The sequence below is a fragment of the Chiloscyllium plagiosum genome, chromosome 34 (genome assembly GCF_004010195.1).
Source record: "Chiloscyllium plagiosum isolate BGI_BamShark_2017 chromosome 34, ASM401019v2, whole genome shotgun sequence".
Classification (NCBI taxonomy): Eukaryota; Metazoa; Chordata; class Chondrichthyes; order Orectolobiformes; family Hemiscylliidae; genus Chiloscyllium; species Chiloscyllium plagiosum.
Genome location: NC_057743.1, coordinates 17,286,206 through 17,305,688, shown reverse-complemented (window position 1 = coordinate 17,305,688; position 19,483 = coordinate 17,286,206). Strand labels below are relative to the sequence as shown.

Here is a 19,483-nt window from a genome sequence, read left to right as displayed (position 1 = left end):
AGAAGTGGCAGATGGAGTTTAATTCAGATAAATGCGAGGTGCTGCATTTTGGGAAAGCAAATCTTAGCAGGACTTATACACTTAATGGTAAGGTCCTAGGGAGTGTTGCTGAACAAAGAGACCTTGAAGTGCAGATTCATAGCTCCTTGAAAGTGGAGTCGCAGGTAGATAGGATAGTGAAGAAGGCGTTTGGTATGCTTTCCTTTATTGGTCAGAGTATTGAGTACAGAAGACCTCCCAACTCCATGTTGCAGCTATACAGGACATTGGTTAGGCCACTGTCTGAATATTGCGTGCAATTCTGGTCTCCTTCCCAACGGAAAGATGTTGTGAAACTTGAAAGGGTTCAGAAAAGTTTTACAAGGATGTTGGAGGATCTGAGCTACAGGGAGAGGGTGAACAGGCTGGGGCTGTTTTCCCTGGAGCGTCAGAGGTTGAGGGGTGACCTTATAGAGGTTTACAAAATTATGAAGGGCATGGATAGGATAAATAGACAAAGTCTTTTCCCTGGTGTCAGGGAGTCCAGAACTAGAAGGCATGGTTTTAGGGTGAGGGGGGAAAGATATAAAAGAGACCTAAGGGGCAACTTTTTCATGCAGAGGGTGGTACATGGAATGAGCTGCCAGACGATGTGGTGGAGGCTGGTACAATTGCGACATTTAAGAGGCATTTAGATGGGTATATGAATAGAAAGGGTTTGGAGGGATATGGGCCGGTGATTAGTCATTCTTCCTTCCATCTATGAGAAAATTAAGACAGCATAATTTTCTACACCAGCTCACTCTTTCTTGGTGTAAAAAGATATTTTTCCAAACATTGCTCCATTTCACATGGTACAGAAAAACTCTATACTTTAATGCAGGTGTGTTTAAATTACAGACTGTAAACTACATATATTCTACAGAGCTTGACAATCTAACCGAAGCTCAGAGAATCTATTTATATTCACACTCAATACTCACTTGTTTCTCTCATTTGAATTTCATAAAACTAAAAAGGTTTTCAAGCTTTTCCTTATTGATAGATAAGCTCCCCAAACTAAACAAGATCAATTAGCATCGGCTGACTGAAATATGTACACAATTGATGGACACAGTCAAAGGGTCAGCTATGGCACAAATACATAAAACCTAACAGCGCAGTACAGGCCCTTCAGCCTTCGAAATTGTGCTGACCTGTGGAACCAATCTGAAGTATGTCTGATCTACACTATTCCATTCTCATCCATATGCCTATCCAATGACCATTTAAGTGCCCTAAAGTTGGCAAATCTATTACTGTTACAGGCAGTGCGCTCCACACCCCTACTACTCTGAGATCTCAGAGATCTGTCCTATATCTATTACCCCTCAGTATAAAGCTATGTCCCCTCATGCTGGCAATTGCCATCTGAGGAAAAAGGCTCTCTCTGTCCAGCCTACCGAACCCTCTGATTATATATCTCAATTAAGTTACCTCTCAACCTTCTTCTCACGAAAAACAGCCTCAAGTCCCTCAACCTTTCCTTATAAGACCTTCCTTCCATACCAGGCAACATCCTAGTAATTCTCCTCTGAACTCTTTCCAAAGCTTACACATCCTTCCCATAATTTGGTGACCAGAACTGTGCGCAATACTCCAAAACGTGGACGCACCAGAGTTTTGTACAGCTGCAGCATGATCTATGTCATGGTTCCAAAACTCAATCCCTCTACCAATAAAAGCTAATATACTATATGCCTTCTTAACAACCCTATCAACCTGGGTGGCAACTTTCAAGGATCTATGTATCTGGACACAGATCCCTCTGCTCATCCACACTACCAAGAATCATACCATTAGCCCAGTGCTCTGCATGCCTGTTGTTACTCCTTCCAAAGTGAAACACCTCAACTTCTGCCGCATTAAACTCCATTTGTCACCTCTCAACTCAGCTCTGCAGCTTATCTTTGTCGCTCTGTAACCCACAACATCCATCGTCAATATCCACAACTCTCCCAACCTTAGTGTCATCCGTAAATTTACTAACCCATCCTTCTATGCCCTCATCCAGGTCATTTATATAAATGACAAACAACAATGGACCAAAAACAGATCTTTGAGGTACATCACTAGTAACTGAACTCTAAGATGAAGAATATTTCCTATCAACCACCACTCTCTGACTTCTTTCATCTCTGACTTCTGATCCAAACCGATAAATCACCCTTAATCCCATGCCACTGTATTTTGTGCAATAGCCTACCATGGGGAGCTTTATCAAACACCTTAATGAAATCATATACACCACATCAACGCTTTCCCTCTTCCACCTGTTTGGTTAGGGTGGCATGGTGGCTCAGTGGTTAGCACTCAAGCCTTACAGCGCCAGGGACCCAGGTTCGATTCCATGCTTGGGTGACCATCTGTGTGGAGTTTGCACATTCTCTCCACATCTGCATGGGTTTCCTCTGGGTGCTCTGGTTTCTTCCCATAATCCAAAGATGTGCAGGTCAGGTGAATTGGCCATGCTAAATTGCCCCATAGTGTTAGATGCATTAGTAAATGCAGGGTCGGGGAATGGATCTGGGTGGGTGACTCTTCAGAGGTTTGGTGTGGATTAGTGGTGCTGGAAAAGCACAGCAGTTCAGGCAGCATCCGATGAGCAGTAAAATCGATGTTTTGAGCAAAAGCCCTTCATTAGGAAAACCTAGAGGTTTGATGTGGACTTGTTGGACTGAAGGGCCTGTTTCCATACTGTAGGGAATCTAATCTGGGCTTGGAATCATTAAGCTCTGGATACAATCCCACTTTATGGCTTGAGCTTACAAATACAAAAACCTGGGCATGGTCAAATAAATCTTACATTAGCTGGGATCAACGGTCGCATTCTGACATTTGAGTCAAAAGATTGGATTCAAGTTCCACTCCAGGCCTTGAACAAATAATCTAGACTAAACTAGAACAGAGGGACTGTGTGATACATCATGAAGCCCCATCTGTTTTTTCAAATAAAAAAAATCATAAAAATTCCCTTGGTACTGTAGGAAGAGCTGTTTATCTTAGTCCCTAGCCTAACAAAAAAAAACAGAGGCAGAAATTGCTGGAAAAGCTCAGCAGGTCTGCCAGCATCTGATTTCCAGCATCCACATTTCTTTCAGTTTCTATTTAACAAAAACAGAGTTCAGACACAGCAGACAGAGAGAAACTGTTCACATATGTGAAGGGTTCAAGAACAAGGGGAGCATAGATTTAAAGTAACTGATTATAAAAAAATTAAAGGCAACATGACATAATACTTTCTCATGCCAAATAACCTCATCCCGCACTCTAACAATTCTGTTTTTCTGAGGTTAACTGGTCATTGATCTCATTGGTGTAGGTTCTTACTATGTTCTGTGGATGCCATGTTTCACTACATAACAAGGGTAACTGTACTAGCTTCTAAGGCACAGATGTTACACTGCTAATAATCCCAAATGTTAAAGAAAACACTTGATTCACTGAAAGTCAGCCTTAGAAAGACTTGGTTTAACAGGGAATTCTTGGCAAATCCCATAAAGAATACTGTAAGGTTACTTTAAGGGTTGCCAACAGCTGAGCAAGGCCCACACAGAGTCAGTGTCACTAAAAGCTGCTAAACACATGAAAACAGCTTTAGTTTATAACATTTGTCCTTCCAAGCCAGGGTCATGCTTAAGGAGAGGACTAGATATCAGTAGTTCAATGTACTAGTGTGGTAATGAAAAGAACAACTTGAAGTTGTGAATCAAGAGAATGAGAATAAAGAGTAACCTCACAGCATTAAAGTATATTAGCTTGAGAGTTTTTAAATAGTACATGGATTTAAATGTGTTAAAACACTGGCATGATCCAAGATAATAATAGTGTATAATACACTTTCCTGTTATATTTAAAGATACAGATTAAAGGACTTCAAATATTGTCTCGAAGACAATGGCCCTTTGACACAAGTCCATTATTTTGTGGGAAGAGCTGCCAAAAATCAACTGCTTTCCTTGCACAATTTATACACAACTCCTTATGTTTCACAACCTTTAAAGAGAATAGTTTTCTTTGTGACTTACAAAAACAGGGATATTACAAGGAAGGTATTTGTTGATAGGCTAATGCAACAAGTGAAGGTGCAAGTGCGATTAGATTAACTGTCCTGTGGAAAAGCTGACCTAACAGCTTCCAATCCCATTATTACATTTTTACATTTGCCTGCTACTACCTTGATAATTTCGTTCTTCCTCTCCTAAAAGGTTTAAGGTTTCATGGACACCAGTTACCTTACAATAACCCATACAGTTTACTATTCTGAATATATTAAGTAAGTTAAAAATCACAAGATCAGGTTATAGTCCAACAGGTTTATTTGGAATCATTAGCTTTTGGAGCACTGCTTCTTCATCAGGTGGTTGAGGTGAATTTGTACTTGGAGAATTATATTTTAATTTTGCTCAAAAGCTGCATAAATCCATGCAAGATTCTGTAATTTCCACTTTAGAAATAGAATCAGTCTTACCTAATATTGGGATACAGACAGACTTTAACTTCATACCTAATGCATTATCTGAGCTGAGAAGACATATTGTTAAAAGCTATCTTGAGAATGTAGCTTTAAAAAGTTCTGGGATTTACAAACGAAGGAACAGAAACTCACATGGTCATTCTAGAAGATAAAAGACTTAAGCTAAATTTGTTTAATATTACATTCCATGACACTACAATCCTGTTGCTATAAAGTCTGTGTCTTCTGATTCTGCTCCACAACCACATGAAAAAGAAGCAGCGCTTCAAAAGCTAATGATTCCAAATAAACCTGTTGGACCATAACCTGGTGTTGTGTGGTTTTTAAACTTTATCCACCCCAGTCCAACACCAGCCTCCAAATCATGACTATATTAAGTAAGACTGATAAGCTTTTCAAAAATAAAAGGAATGTTAGCGAAGACTAAGACAAGATTGAGTCTGTCCGTGCCAAACATCTGACGTCCCCAATATCCTTTTGATTTTTCCCCTCCATAGGGCAAGCGCAAGGTGATCATTGTAGCTGTCCTACAAGTTAATATTCTTCTGGTGCAGAACATACATTTTGTAGAAACATAACTATTAAATACTGCTAACATAAGCCACTTAGATGTGCAATTGAAACACAACACATCCAAAAATACACCAGGTAATTCCAGTAAGTCATATATCCAATTAAGTGACAATGGCAAATCTATGAAGTGCACAATAAAAATGCAAGATAAACTTGTCAGATAGGCATTTCTTATCAAATCAACAAGATAGGAATTTCTCAACTAGTATTATATTTTAAACTTTTTTTGCTAAACAATCAGTTCAATTTTTTTTTAGAAAACCAATTCAAAGCATTCCTCAAAATTACCTACAAACTCACAACAAATTTTGAAATAGAATTTTGGACCCAGATAAATCAACTGCAAACCATTTCTTAAACAAATGGGGTAGAAGTCAGAAAATGATTGAATACTGGATAATCCATTAGCTGTTGAGTAATTTGCATTTGCAGATGTTTATTGATATTACACACTGTCGGATATACAGCACAGAAAGTGGCCATTCAACCTAACTAATGATTACGTACCATTCAAGTTTTAAAAAACTAAATCCATTACAATAACCCTCCATTCCCTTCACCTTCATTCTTTCATTCTCCCCCCTTCCCCTTAAATGCATTTATACTAACTGCTTCAACCATTACTGATTTTTACAACTGATTTTGTCTAAATTCTCTATTGGATTTCTCAGGGGTTAACTTACAGCAATGGCTCCTTGATGACTATGAAGTTGCTTAAAGACTCCAGACTCAAAGATGGCAAAAAATTTAGAGTACTCCTTTATATATCAAGTAGTCGTATTAACAATCAGCACAAACAAAGCCTAATACTATCTTGTTCCTGAGGTCTGATTTCTACCACTAATTGTAAAAATCTTTAAGACCAGGATTGTGCAAAACAAATTGTTTCCAATTTTTTTTTGCTATAATACCCATATTTATCATAGCAACTTATTTTTATTCACAGTACTAAATAAATATATTTTATTAGCACTTAACAAGCCATCAGCTTCCAGATTAGAAAGCAAATTATCCAAACACTTATTCTCACAAAAGCTTTGAATAGATTTCAAAGCAAATTTCCGCTTACAAGCACTAAAACTATATTTTAACTTTAACAAGCCATAATTCACCTGAATGTGACAAATGAATATTATATAGATAACAACGAGAAAAGTGTAATTCTTGTTTCTGTAACACTCATCTGAATTATTCATTTGTTCAGACAATACATAATTTGTTTATTTCTCTCTTAACCCAAATAAAATGCCTAATTTGGGGCAAATTCGCAATGCAATTATAAACGACCGAACAAAACTGGAAATCTGAAGAGACCAACATAAAAATAATCGATTTAAATCCCAACCCCGCCTCCTAAACATAATTTTCTCCCCGTCGAAATGGAATTTAAGAATTTTTTTTTTATGGCCGCCCTCCTCGCGATTAAAAGTCGATGAAACAGATCGGATTTATTTGTTTCGTTGTGAAAACGGGAAGAGTCAACGTTTCCAACTTTCAAAAATCGGACCAAGTTTTATGTGGGAAGACGTTTGGGGGGGGTGGGGGTGTCAAAAAAAATTGACAAATAATGTGACATATCAATCCGAGGGCAGTCATTGTTTGAAGTGGAGGACAAAAGGGGATGTGTGGGTTTAGAAGAAAAGGAAAATAAAAGTACATCTTGCGCGAATATTGTGCAATGATGCTGTGTTACCTGTTGGGAGGCGGCCACGGCTCCGAGCGGCTGCTTGGACACTCTGCTCCGGATCAGCACCAGACCGTTGGGCGCGCGGGGTTAAAGTTGACTCTGTTTTGGGGGCGGGCGCGAGCTCGGAGCCGGATCGACCCAGAACCGGGAGTGAGATCAGCCCCAAACTGGATTCGAATGCACTCTTGGAGAGCCGCTGTCACTCCCGGCGTGCGGAGAGGGACGGACGGATGGATGGATCTCACTCACAAACAAACACTTCACTTCCGAAGAGTGACAGATACCGGGAAGGCGGGCCGAAAGGACCGAAAGGTTGGGGAGTGGGGGCGGGAGTTAACGGCGAGCGGTGGCCCAGGCCGGTGAGAAAGCTGAGGTAAGAGGCGGGTTGTGGTGTGCTCGGCCGCTTCCTCGGCAAAGCGGCCCCGGCTCCGGCCCCGTGCAAGATGGCGCCGGGACCGGTGGTAGTGGCGGCGGCGGCGGCAGCGGCGCCCTGGCGGACTCTTCCCCCCCTCTCTCACACACACATACCTCCTCTCCATCAGGACCCGGCCCCGGGTCAGCCACTCACCTCCACCGGCAATCAACTCCATCCCAGCCCACGGCCCACAAACTCCTTCCAGATTCACCCACCCGACAAACTTTTTTCACATTCTGCCCGGAGAACCGTATGTGTTTTCATTCTTTCTCTCTCTTTTTTAAAAAATCTGCTGTTAACCCTTTCTGCCCTCGCTGGAGCTCAGGATCTGATATCTCCGACCCTCTTCTTTACGGATGAGCGCTGATAGGACATTCTACCGGGGAGCCATCGTCTGAATGGGTTCCCTTTCCAGCCCTGGTCACTTCAAACAGCACTGAAGCCTATTGTAACATCCCTTTAGGTGGTGATAGAGCTGAGATCAACCAACTTTGTAGAACCAGGTAATGTGTCAAAGACCATCCTCAGCTCCGTCCCTAGCTAACTAGTCAGGTCGCTGAGATGATTGAGCAAGAACTTGTGTATTCTCAGCCACACTTAGCTATGCAACGATGCATTTGATCATAATTTATCTTATGTATTACAAATAAAACGATGTACTAAGCACAAATTGTTAATGTATTCTTGTATGATTCAAAGATTTATACACATGGATAAATTCTTTCTGCATTGTAGGCTAAAATAAAAACAAAACCTAGGTGGTCCCAGTCACTTCAACAATCCTTAAGAGTGGGAAAAAAAGTGTTAACTTGCAAGTTGTTAAAGCTATTATTACTTCCTGAGTGATTGCTGTGATAGCATCACTGTTCAAGACACTTCAGGTATCTATCTTGTTACACGTTCAAATAACAGTGATATTTGCACCTGATTTCCTCAGTGTTTCATCTTCAGAAAAGAACAACTCAGCAGATTGAGGTTACATTTCAGGCAAAGGATATCAGTCATGGGATTGAGAGTGACTGTGGTTCAACAGGTAAATGCTGAGTGACTAGCTATCAGTAAAATAAGTAGGAACAAGAGAAATAAAGCTGCTCAATATGTTAACAGCCATTCCTACAACTTTACCTCCTCAGTAACTGATTGCATAGAATTGAAAATGAGGTTCCTAACATAATTGCATTTAAAATGCATAATTCACAAAATTGTAAAATTATCTACATGGTTGCCTTTTCTGTGCTTGAAATATTACTAACAGATTTTGTTTTACCTTTAATTCCCAAGCACAAACTTCCTATTTGAAGTTAATTGGCTTTCAAAAGTAATACATTGTGAGTTAAATGAAAAAAAGTGTACTAGATATGTAGTAGGTCAATGTGTTACTCTGCAATTGTTAGACAAAATTGAGTACAGTTACATTTAATGATGTGTAGCAAGATGGCCATTCATTGTCTATCTTGGCTTGTTGTGTATATGCTGTATTAACAGTAGAAAACTATCAAAGTGATTCTTAAGCATTCAAGATTTATTAAACTGAATTTGTTTATTTTTGGTTAAACACGACAAAGCATGAACTCTGAAGTACCCTTGACAGACAGGAAAATAGTTTGAGTCTCTTTTATAATGTTTAACTGTGAATGAGTGTGGTACTTGATAAACATCCATGGTAAAAGCCCATTTCGTCATAAAACATTTGAAGAAATAGAGGCAGAGCATGTGATGCTGGTAAGTTTACTTCCAACAGATTTATGTAGCTGCAGTGTATGAGGAAAATGCTTTTTATACACTGTTTATTTTAGGTTTTCTGTAAGCAACATATTTCACCCAACTATTCACTTAAGTTTGAAGACAGATAAGATGGGACCAAGAGTCATTTTAACCAGCTGCTTAAGGGTGCAGCACCAGTCTATTTGTTTGAATTGTATTTTAACACCATCTGCTCTGCTGTCTTTCTGGAAGTGGATTGGTACCCTTACCTAACAAACATCTATCAATCTCTGTGATATTGTGAGTGACTAACTTTATGACTCCCCAAACCTTTCCATAATTGGCAAAGCACAGATAGGTATGATGGAATAGTCTACTTGCCTAAATTGATTCAATTTTAAACAACATTCAACATCACCTATAATAAAACAATATGCTTGTTTGGCAGCCCATTCACCAGTTTAAGCATTCATACTGCCCACAGTTGCTGGATTGTGTATCATCTACAAGTTGCATTGCAGGAACTTGCGAAGGCATCTCCAACTGAACTTCACAAACCAATGATCTCCATCGCCAAGGAGGACAAGAGAAATAGGTACATAGAAATGCCACTAGAAATATTTCATAATTCATTTATTACCATTGGTCAATATTCACAGACCCAATTCTCTCACCATTAGGAATGCCTGTATTGAATTTCTTCTATCTAATGTTATTGACCACAGACTACCAACATTGAATCGCATCTACTACTTAATTTCATAGTGTTCCCATGTAAATTATGCTTCTATCCAATAACTTATTTTGACTCCTAACTTAAAGTACAGTTCTTTGAGGAAACAAAACTTTACACATCATTGCAATCCAAGAACATTTTAACCTTACTTTATTTTTCCTAGCACTCAAACCAATTAAAAATCCTCATCAAAAAGGTTATTTCTAATTCTTTATATTCTGTTTTCCACAGTAGATTATCAAAAATAAATATCCAATGCCTCTGGACACTGTACGCCATAGTAATTACCTTTCACCTTTTTGAATATGACAGTTGTTTGACAGACCACTGAAAGGCAATTAAGAGTCAACCATATTGCTCTGTTTGGGTGTCATATAGTTAACAGACAAAGTCAGGACAGCAGACTTCCTTCTGTAAACAAGAGGGTTTTAAAATCAATGTGGTAGTTTCATGGTTACCAATAATAATGTCAGCTTTTTAATTCCAGATTTTCACTTGTTGAAATCATACCTAGCGAAAGAAAGATGGTTGTAGCTGTTGGAAACCAATCATCCTTATCCTAGGACCTCTTTGCAGGAGTTTCCCAAGGTAGCATGCTAGGCCCAACTACCTTCAGCTGTTTCATCAATGACTTTCCCTACATCATGAGGATAGAGGTGGAGAAGTTCACTGATGTCTATGTTGTTCAATAATAATCATGACTTCTCAGATATTGAGGTAGCCCATGCCCATTTGCATGGTCTGGACAACATTGAGTGAGTGTCCACTTGCCTCGATGAATGCAGCTTCCTCAAGTCCTCTCCAAGTCATACATCATCCTAGCTCGGAACTATATTGCTGTTCCTTGATTATAGTTGGGTCAAAATCCAGAATTCCCTTCCTAAAAGCACTGTCTGTGTACCTATACTCCCAATTTCAAAAAGGTAACTTACTATCCCTATCTTCAGTGCAATTATGGGAAAACTGAGCAGCATTGGCTATCTTCCATGAACGAATAAAAGAAAAAGAATGGTGACCACCGTCATCTCCTCCACAAGGTTAGGGCCTGCAAACACACATATCACCTCACTATTACTACTTACTATCTAGATCACTTTGTACTGCATGAAAAGGGGAAGTGGGTCAGTGAATGTTGTGGCATTAGTTTGGTTGCAGCTGTCTTGATTGACCAGTTGGTAGTGCATGCAAGAACTGAGGTGTGGATATGAAGTGTGCAGCATTGCAAAGGATATGAGGATTCATTAGATTATGTGAATGTTGGCTATGAGTCCTGATTTCTACAAATTGTCGGTAGATATATGATAGGCCTATGGTGAATTGAAGAGTTGCCAAGGCTAGTGGTGCAGTTGTTGAATTAGAGTCATAGAGATGTACAGTACAGAAGCAGACCCTTCGGTCCAACTTGTCTATGCCGACCAGATATCCCAACCCAATCTAGTCCCAACTGCCAGCACCTGGCCCATATCCCTCCAAACCCCACCTATTCATATACCCAACCAGATGCCTTTTAATTGTTGCAATTGTACCATCCTCCAACACTTCCTCTGGCAGCTCATTCCATACATGTAGCACCCTCTACGTGAAAACGTTGCCCCTTAAGTCTCTTTTATATCTTTCCACTCTCACCCTAAACATATGCCCTCTAGTTCTGGACTCCCCGACCCCAGGGAAAAGACTTTGCCATGAACCTGCATTCCAAGGTCTCTTTGTTCAGCAACACTCCTGAGGATCTTACCATTAAGTGTATAAGACCTGCTAAGATTTGCTTTCCCAAAATGCATTACCACACATTTATCTAAATTAAACTCTAAATTAAGTATAATGTATGAAGGTACATTCACTGACTAGTGTGAGCTTTGTGCTGCTGCTTTCAGGTCACCAGGGCTAGGGTCCTACCTTTGACAACTTCAACTACTTCCTTCCATTGCCTTTTGACTGGAGGGCATCCTAGTTCCCTGCTAGATGAATAGCATGACCCTGAACTTCCTTATTTCCTTTGCCTGTCCCAAGCAGATGTTTTTGAACTCATTCCAGATAACTAAGTTGAAACGGAGTATCATTTATATACTAGACTATCACCTTGACTCAGTTGATAACATTCCCACCACTGAGCTAGAAAAGTAGATTCAAGTCCCACCCTAGAGACTTGATCACAAAATATAGCCTGGCATTATCATTGGGGCCATCTTCCACATGATAGGTTAAGGCAAGGTCTTGTCTGCCCTCTCATATAGACAAAAGATTCCACAGCTCAAAGAACTCCAATAACCAGGGAGGTTCTACCCAGTATGCTAGCCAGTATTGATTCCTTAATCAATATAATAAAAACTGTTCGATTATACAAGTATATAAATTAGAACTAGAAATAAGCCATTTGGCTCTTCAAACCAACCGTGCCAATCAGAAAAATCATGAGCAATCTATTTTGTATGCTACCATGCCAGATAACCTTTGATTTCCTTGCCTAACTCCTCCCTTAAAATATTCAAATTAATCTACTGCCAATAAAATATTCCATGAACTTGAATCAAAGCCGCTGCTCACCCTTCTAAACTGTAGTGAAAACAAGCTCGGCCTGTCCAGTTGTACCTCATAAGACAACCAATTCATTCCAGTTATCGGTCTGGGTAAACCCCCTCATCATTATCATGTTGCTTTTATAGGACCTTTGCTGTGTGCAAAAGCTGCTGTATTTCATTCCTTATATGACACAGACATAGGGACAAGGATAGGCTAGATGGCCCTTCAAACGTACTCCACCATTTAATAAGATCACGGCTGATCCTGAACCTCAACTCTGCTTTCCTGCCTGAATCCCAAATAGTTAAGGGTCATTGTGTCGAATTTGGTTCCCCAAAGGGTGGTTGAGATTGATGTGGTCATTATAGTTATTCAAGGCTGAAATAGATAGATTTTCAACAGACACAGAAATTGAGGGTCGTGGGTTGCGAACAAGAATATTCAGCGGACAGAGCAGGTTCATAGGGTCAAATGGGCAAAAGTGAGGATTGCTGGAGATCAAAGTTAAAATTAGAGTGGTGCTGAAAAAGCACAGCAGGTCAGGCAGCATCCGAATAGCAGGAAAATCAACATTTCGGGCAGGAGCCCTTCGTCAGGAATGAGGCTGGGAGCCTCCGGAGTGGAAAGATAAATGGGAGGGGGGTGGGACTGGGGACAAGGTAGCTAAGAGTGCAGTAGGTGGTTGGAAGTAACAATAAAGGTGATAGTTTAGAGAGGAGGGTGGGAAGGAAGATTGGGAGGTAGGACAGCTCATGAGGATTGTGCTGAGCTGGCAGGCTGGAACTGGGGTAAAGTGGGGGAGGGGAAATGAGAACTGGTGAAGTCCACATTGATGCCCTGGGGTTGAAGTGTTCTGAGGCGGAAAATGTGTGGAGATGAGTTCGGTGGGGCAGAAGTAGCTGAGACAATGGGTCAGCTGGGGTGGTCAGGCTTGTGGATCTTGGGAAGGAGGTAGAATTGGGCGGTGCAGGGTTCCCAAACTATGCGGTTGGAAGCTGTGGGTGGGAAATCTCCTGAGGTGATGAGGTGAATGCCTCATCTTCTGCCTCAGAACACCAAAGTGGACTCCACCAGTCTCGATGAAGGGCTCCTGCCCGAAACATCAGTTCTCCTGCTCCTCGGATGCTGCCTGACCTGCTGTGCTTTTCCAGCACCATTCTAATCTTGACTCAAAGGGCCAAATGACTTACTCCTGCTCCCCGTTCCCTTAGTGCCCTTAAAACTCTAAACATCTATCAATTACAGCCTTGAATATATTTAAGTACCAAGCATCCACATTATTTTCAGGTTCAGAATTCCAAAGAGTTGCACAGTCTTTGTTGTTTGCAACAATCACTATATTTCAAAAGGATATCTGCGAATACATTTAAGTCTTGCTGTTTGAACAGATCTATTTAAAAATCAATTTTGAGTGCTATTTATTTAAAACTTGCAATTTAGATGAGAAATGAAAACATCTGGAAATCTATGTTTAAATTACAATGAATCACAATCGTTAACAAAATCTTAACAATAACCGAGCTTGTGAGTATTGACAACACTGGAAACAAAATTTCTTAGATTTATTTGGTCTTGGAAAATTCAACAGTTGTGTACGATAATGTTAAATTGCCCAACATTATATCATTCAGAAGGTCAGTGAAACAATGTCACCTGTCCCAACAGCCTTGGATGCACCTGTACCCACAGACCCCACCACAGGTGCTAGATCGTGCTTCTTGAGAGCGAATCCACAGAAAGCAAATGGCCCAGATGGAGTCCCCGGCTGAGCACTCAGATTCTGTATGGACCAGCTAGTGAGAGTATTGGCTGACTCTCCTTACTATGATTTGAAATACCCACCTGCTTCAAGAAGACGACCATCATCTCGGTGCCAAAGAAAAATCATGCAGCACAGCCTTCCGCCCGATGGCTCTCACCTCCATAATTATGAAGTGCTTCAAGAGATTAATTGTGGTCGACATCAACTCCAGCCAACCAAATTGCCTTGATCCTTTGCAATTTGCCTACCATCGCAATAGGTCGATGGCAGATGCCATCTACCTGACCCTCAACTCATCCCTGGAACATCTACATAACAAAGATACCTATGTCAGGCTCCTACCTATCAACTACAGTTCTGCTTTCAACACCATAATTCCAAACAAATTCATCTCTAAACTCCGAAACCTATGCTCGGCTGTAACTGGATCTTCGATTTCCTGACCCACAGACTGAAATTGGTAAGAATCGCCGACAACACCTCCTCCACAATAATCCTCAACACTACTGCCCCGCAATGTTGCATACTCAGCTCCCTCCTACACTCCTTATACACTCACAACTCTGGCCAAATTCCATCCAAACTGCATTTACAAGTTTACTAATGACACCACCATTGTAGGTCACTTTTCAAAAAACGAGAGTACAGGAAAGAGAGTGAGTGCTTAGTGGCATGGTGTCAAAAAAACAAGCTCTCCATCAAAGTCAGCAAAATCAAGGAACCGGTCAATAACTTCAAGAAGCAGAGTGGAGGGCACACACCCGTCTGCATAAATGGTGCTGAGGTGGGGATGATCGCAAGCGTCAAGTTCCTGGACTGATGATTAACAACAATCTCTCCTGGTCCACACCCAGCCATGCGACTGTCAGGACCTCAACTTCCTCAGGAGTCTCTGGAAATTCAGCATGTCCACAAAGACACTGACCAATTTTTATGGATGCATCAGAGTGGTATGGCAACTGCTCTTTCCAAGATCACAAGAAACTATAGAGAGTGGTGAACACAGCCCACTCCATCATGCAAATCAGCCTTCCATCCATTGACTCCATCTATACTTCTCACTGCCTCGGGAAAGCAACTAACATAATCAAAGACTCCTCCCAGTCTGATTATACTCTTTTCCACCCTCTTCCATCGGGCAGAAGATGTAAAAGTTTGAATACAACCAGATTCAAAAGCAATTTCTTCCCCACTGTTATCAGACTTTTGAATGGACCTCTCAAATGTCAATGTTGATATCTCTGCACCTTCTCTGTGACTGTAACACTGTATTCTGTATTCTGTTTTGCGACCTTGATACACTTTGAATGGTATTATCTGCCTGTACAGTACACAAAACAAAACTTTTCACTCTACCTCGGTACATGTGACAATTAATCAAACTCAAAATAAATATAGAACAAAACTACTTTTGTCTTATTTGATTCTGATAGAAAACTTAAAAATACAACAAACATCCACTTCCATTGTAAACAGAGTTGATGAGTGCACTGATTAGAGTGAAATTATGCCAGCAATGTAGGTACAGGTTAGATCCCATGACTACACTATTAGTAAATTTTAGTTACAATTGGTTTCAGCACAGTCGGGCTGGGAAAAGTTAAAATCCAGCCATGATCTCTGCCTGTGATCACTATTGAATAACCCCTGCAGAAAACCATACAGTGAATATTGAGTGGGAATTAGATTATTCTCAGCTTAGAAGACATCTTCTACTTATTGCCATACTTCACATGTGACAATATCCACTTGGAAAGGGCATTTGAGAAAATTGAAGGTGATAAGATAATGGGACACTAAAGAGTGATTTCAGTCTATCATTGCTAATGGGAAAAGTGAGAATTTTAGAGGGAACAGCGTTCATTCGAAGAACACAGAGACCATGAGAAACTATCATCCATACCACATAAATCTAGAATGCTGTAGAATGTTGGGATATTTTTCTAATAAGGTGTTTTATAAGCTTTTACATAAAAGAAAGAACTTAGACTGATAAACATTCCAGATGGAAGAGTGAATAACTTGTACATATGAATTTAGTATATAGTACTCACTGTTCATATTGTGGTCCCTTCTCTCATGGGGCAACTTTACAATTGCTTTGCCAAACTCCTGTGTTCAGTCTGCAAATTGTGTTATTCAGCTTCTGGTTGCCTTTCATTTTAATTCTCTTTCATATCCTCATTCTGATCTGTCTGTCTCACCTTTACTGTCACTATGAAGCTCAAGGAACATAAACTCACAGAACAGCGCCTCATCTTTTTGTTAGACAATTTACCTTGTTCAGGATTCAACACTGAGTTCAACAATTTCAATTATCACCTTTGCTTCAATATTTTCAGGCAGCATCTGTTGATCATAATTCTGTTATTGCCAATTACATCTACTGAGTATTTGGAGTTTTATTTTGTTTATATTTCAGATTTCCAGTATCTTGTTTTCATATTCTTCTCTTCACCTTTTCAAACTTAGCTACTTTCCACCAAACAGGGAACTGAGTCAAGGTATGGCCTGACAAGCAGTACTGAGGTATCAATATTATTGAAGTATTAACTGCACTGGATGGAGAGTTGGGGAATCACAGAATCCCTTCATTGTGGAAGCAGACCATTCGGCCCATTAATTCCAGATGGACTCTCTGAAGACCATTCCACCTAGACCCACCCCTGTAACCCTACATTCCTTCTGGCTAATCTTCTAGCCTGCATATACTTGGACATTATGGGTAATTTAGCGTGGCCAATTCACCTAACCTGCACATCTTTAGACTGTGGAAGGAAACCCCCAGAGGAATCCCACTCAGACACGTGGAGAACGCACAGATAGTCTCCTGAGTGTAGAATCGAACCCAGGTCCCTGGCGCTGTGAGGCAGCAGTGCTAATTACTAAGCCATCATGCTGCCCCAATAAAGGAAGACAATAAGGGAAAATAATAAAACTGTTCTTTTTAAACTGTGCAGAGGTTTGTCACAACTCTGTACAAATGGTGGTGGTATAAAAGCAAATTTGGCAAGTTGGTCAGACACATTTTTCTTTGATGTGGCCTGTGGTTTTACTTTAACATTTGGCAACATGAACACAAGTAAAAAGGGCATTCCATATGAAGTGCACATCTCTACTATACTGTGTTTAGTCAATGCTGTTACAGTTTTGTAGCACTTCCTTGAAACTTTCCTCTACCTGGTTCTATAAGACAAAGCTGAAAAAATAAATCTTTTTAATTAAAAGCTTCCATCTCACAGAAGAAGCTTTAGTTCAACCCCCACATAATAATCTGCTTTGAAAACTCTGCACATATCATGACACCAAAAGCAAATTGAGACAGCTGAGACAATCACAACTTTCTACAAGAAAATGTCAATTCACTTTATCTCCCAATGTTAATGAATTTTTTTCAAACTTCCAGACCTACTTACATATTTTCAGAAAAAAATAATCAATTCTTCCTTGGACCACAACGTACTTGTATACCAAATTATACTGGAAATATTTTTTTTTAAATAGTTTGTCAACAGTATAACAAATGGGAAACATTACCTCCATCTATCTTTGATAGAGGTCTTTATAGGTTCAATAGGTCATATAGGGAACTGAGCATGATAAGTCCTCATTTAACATTTCCCTGATTAACATTTCACTTTAATGTCATGTATTTAATGGGCTATGAAGTTTCATTGAATGTCACAAGATTCATTTTCATGTATTTTCCTATCTGACTCACCTTCCCTGCATGAATCAAAAGTTTCTTCTGTATTTACCACAAATTTATTCCCTTGCGTCAAGCACCAAATGGTTCCCCTATCCCAATTGCAAAGTGGCTAATCTGCACCAAGTGGATCCTCCAACCCTTGCACCAGTACTGTGTGGTTCTACATCTCCATCATTCTGTACAGTCTGATGTGTCGAGTGCTGCTGCCTTTGGCTGTTGAGTGCCCCAAGCATGCACATGGATTCCTCAGGCTCCATTGTAAGCAGTATCTGTGCTGTGATCGATAAAGAGCTTGTGCTATGTTATACAAGAAATCTGCTTTTTTGTATTTTTGATTTTAAAAATTATTGATGTCCTATGGTATCATCCACAGTCTGGATCCAGTTATCAGGAAACAGGTCAAATCCTTGCAATGACTGGTAGCAGAGAGAAATCTTATGGTGAGAAACCAGAATACCAAAGAGTGCTGTGGATGGAAAGCGACATTTACACTGATGGATCTGTCATGGCAGACCAAAAGACGTTGTGGGAAAGAAAACTTTATAAACATTAGATGCTCTGAAAAGAGAGAAAAGACCAGAGAAAATGGAAAAAGGCGAGCCCGTGCTACATGCAGAATGATCAATAATAAGTCACAAAACATTCCTGAGGGAGATGGAAAACATTGAGGAATCAACTGTTCTATTATCAGGAATCATCAAAATGACAGGGTAAAGGATAGAAGTAAATGCAAGGAAATTAAAAATTTTCATGACATCTCAATATTGGAATAGATTAGTACTATAAAGCTCACATATAAAAAAAAGTGGTCAGTGCAGCTTGCGAGGAATAGACGCACAGTTCCCTAGGATATGTTTTCCAGCAAGGATCAACACCTTTAAGAGACAAAAAAGGAAGGAAATTTCAGTAAGAAATTAGATTTGCAGAACACCGGGTCATTTGTTTGGTATAATTGACTGGTGAAAAGATATTATTTGAACAACTATGAGTAGCAGGTGGAGTTGTGATGAAGCCAGTGTTGAGTGATGCTAAGCACACAGTACTTTGCTGACAGGCAGACAAAGTGCACGCTTTGTATATGCATTGAACCAGTAACCCTGCTCTCGACAAGCTCTTTATCAGAACAAGTACACCATGGATTCTAGAAGGCATCTGACATTCTGAATTTGTTTGTGAGTTGTTGTGTTTGCTTGCAGGGAATCGGGAGCAGAAGGCTGTCACAGCGTAGGTGCTGTCAGCAGCTTACCACCTGCCAGTCTTCACGTTGTTTTCTTTCTCATTTAGCTCTCAGCTCATCAGTCATTGGCTAAACTGACAGGTGAATGAAAGCATTTCATGCAGAGGATAACAATAGCATAATATGCTGTAAGGAGGGCATAGACATAGAGGGGGAGTTTTGCAAGTATTTATACTATATCAAAGATAACATAATTGGTTATGCATTCTACAGTGGATAAGATCCAGGAATATTACCAGATAGTGACTGGGAATATCTATGCACAGGCTAATAGCTAGAAAATGTATGTAAATACAGCTTATTGCTGTGGAAAAGTTAATGGGAACAGGTGTACAGCAAATAGTTAGGGGTATATATCGCACAGATGAATATGAAGGATAAGGTGGTCAATTAGCTGAGTTTGCTGGATGACTGTTTTAAGTGATGCCAACAGCGTGGATTTAATTCCCATACTGGCTTAGGTCACAATAAAAGGCCCATCTCCTCAACCTCACCCTTCAAAGTGCCTGAGACATGATGGGCCTCAGGGTAAACTCACCACCAGTTGTCTCTCTCATGAGAGAGAGTATCCCTACAGGAATATGATGACTTTTACATGAAACACTCAGTGGTTAGCTCTGCTACCTCACAGCACCAGGTACCCAG

The 19,483-nt window shown here is 40.2% G+C and overlaps 1 protein-coding gene across 4 annotated transcripts in view; it reads right to left on the bottom strand.

Moving 5' to 3' along the window:
• Positions 1-6,844, bottom strand: part of prdm2b (PR domain containing 2, with ZNF domain b) — a 172,822-nt gene extending 165,978 nt beyond the window's left edge. For 3 of the 4 annotated variants that reach the window (XM_043675650.1, XM_043675654.1, XM_043675655.1), the window contains exon 1: positions 6,762-6,844. The gene's annotated coding sequence lies outside the window, so the exon portion shown is untranslated. The remainder of the gene's footprint in view (positions 1-6,761) is intronic. The other variant, XM_043675651.1, reaches the window with a different exon arrangement.
• Positions 6,845-19,483: the final 12,639 nt, after the last annotated feature.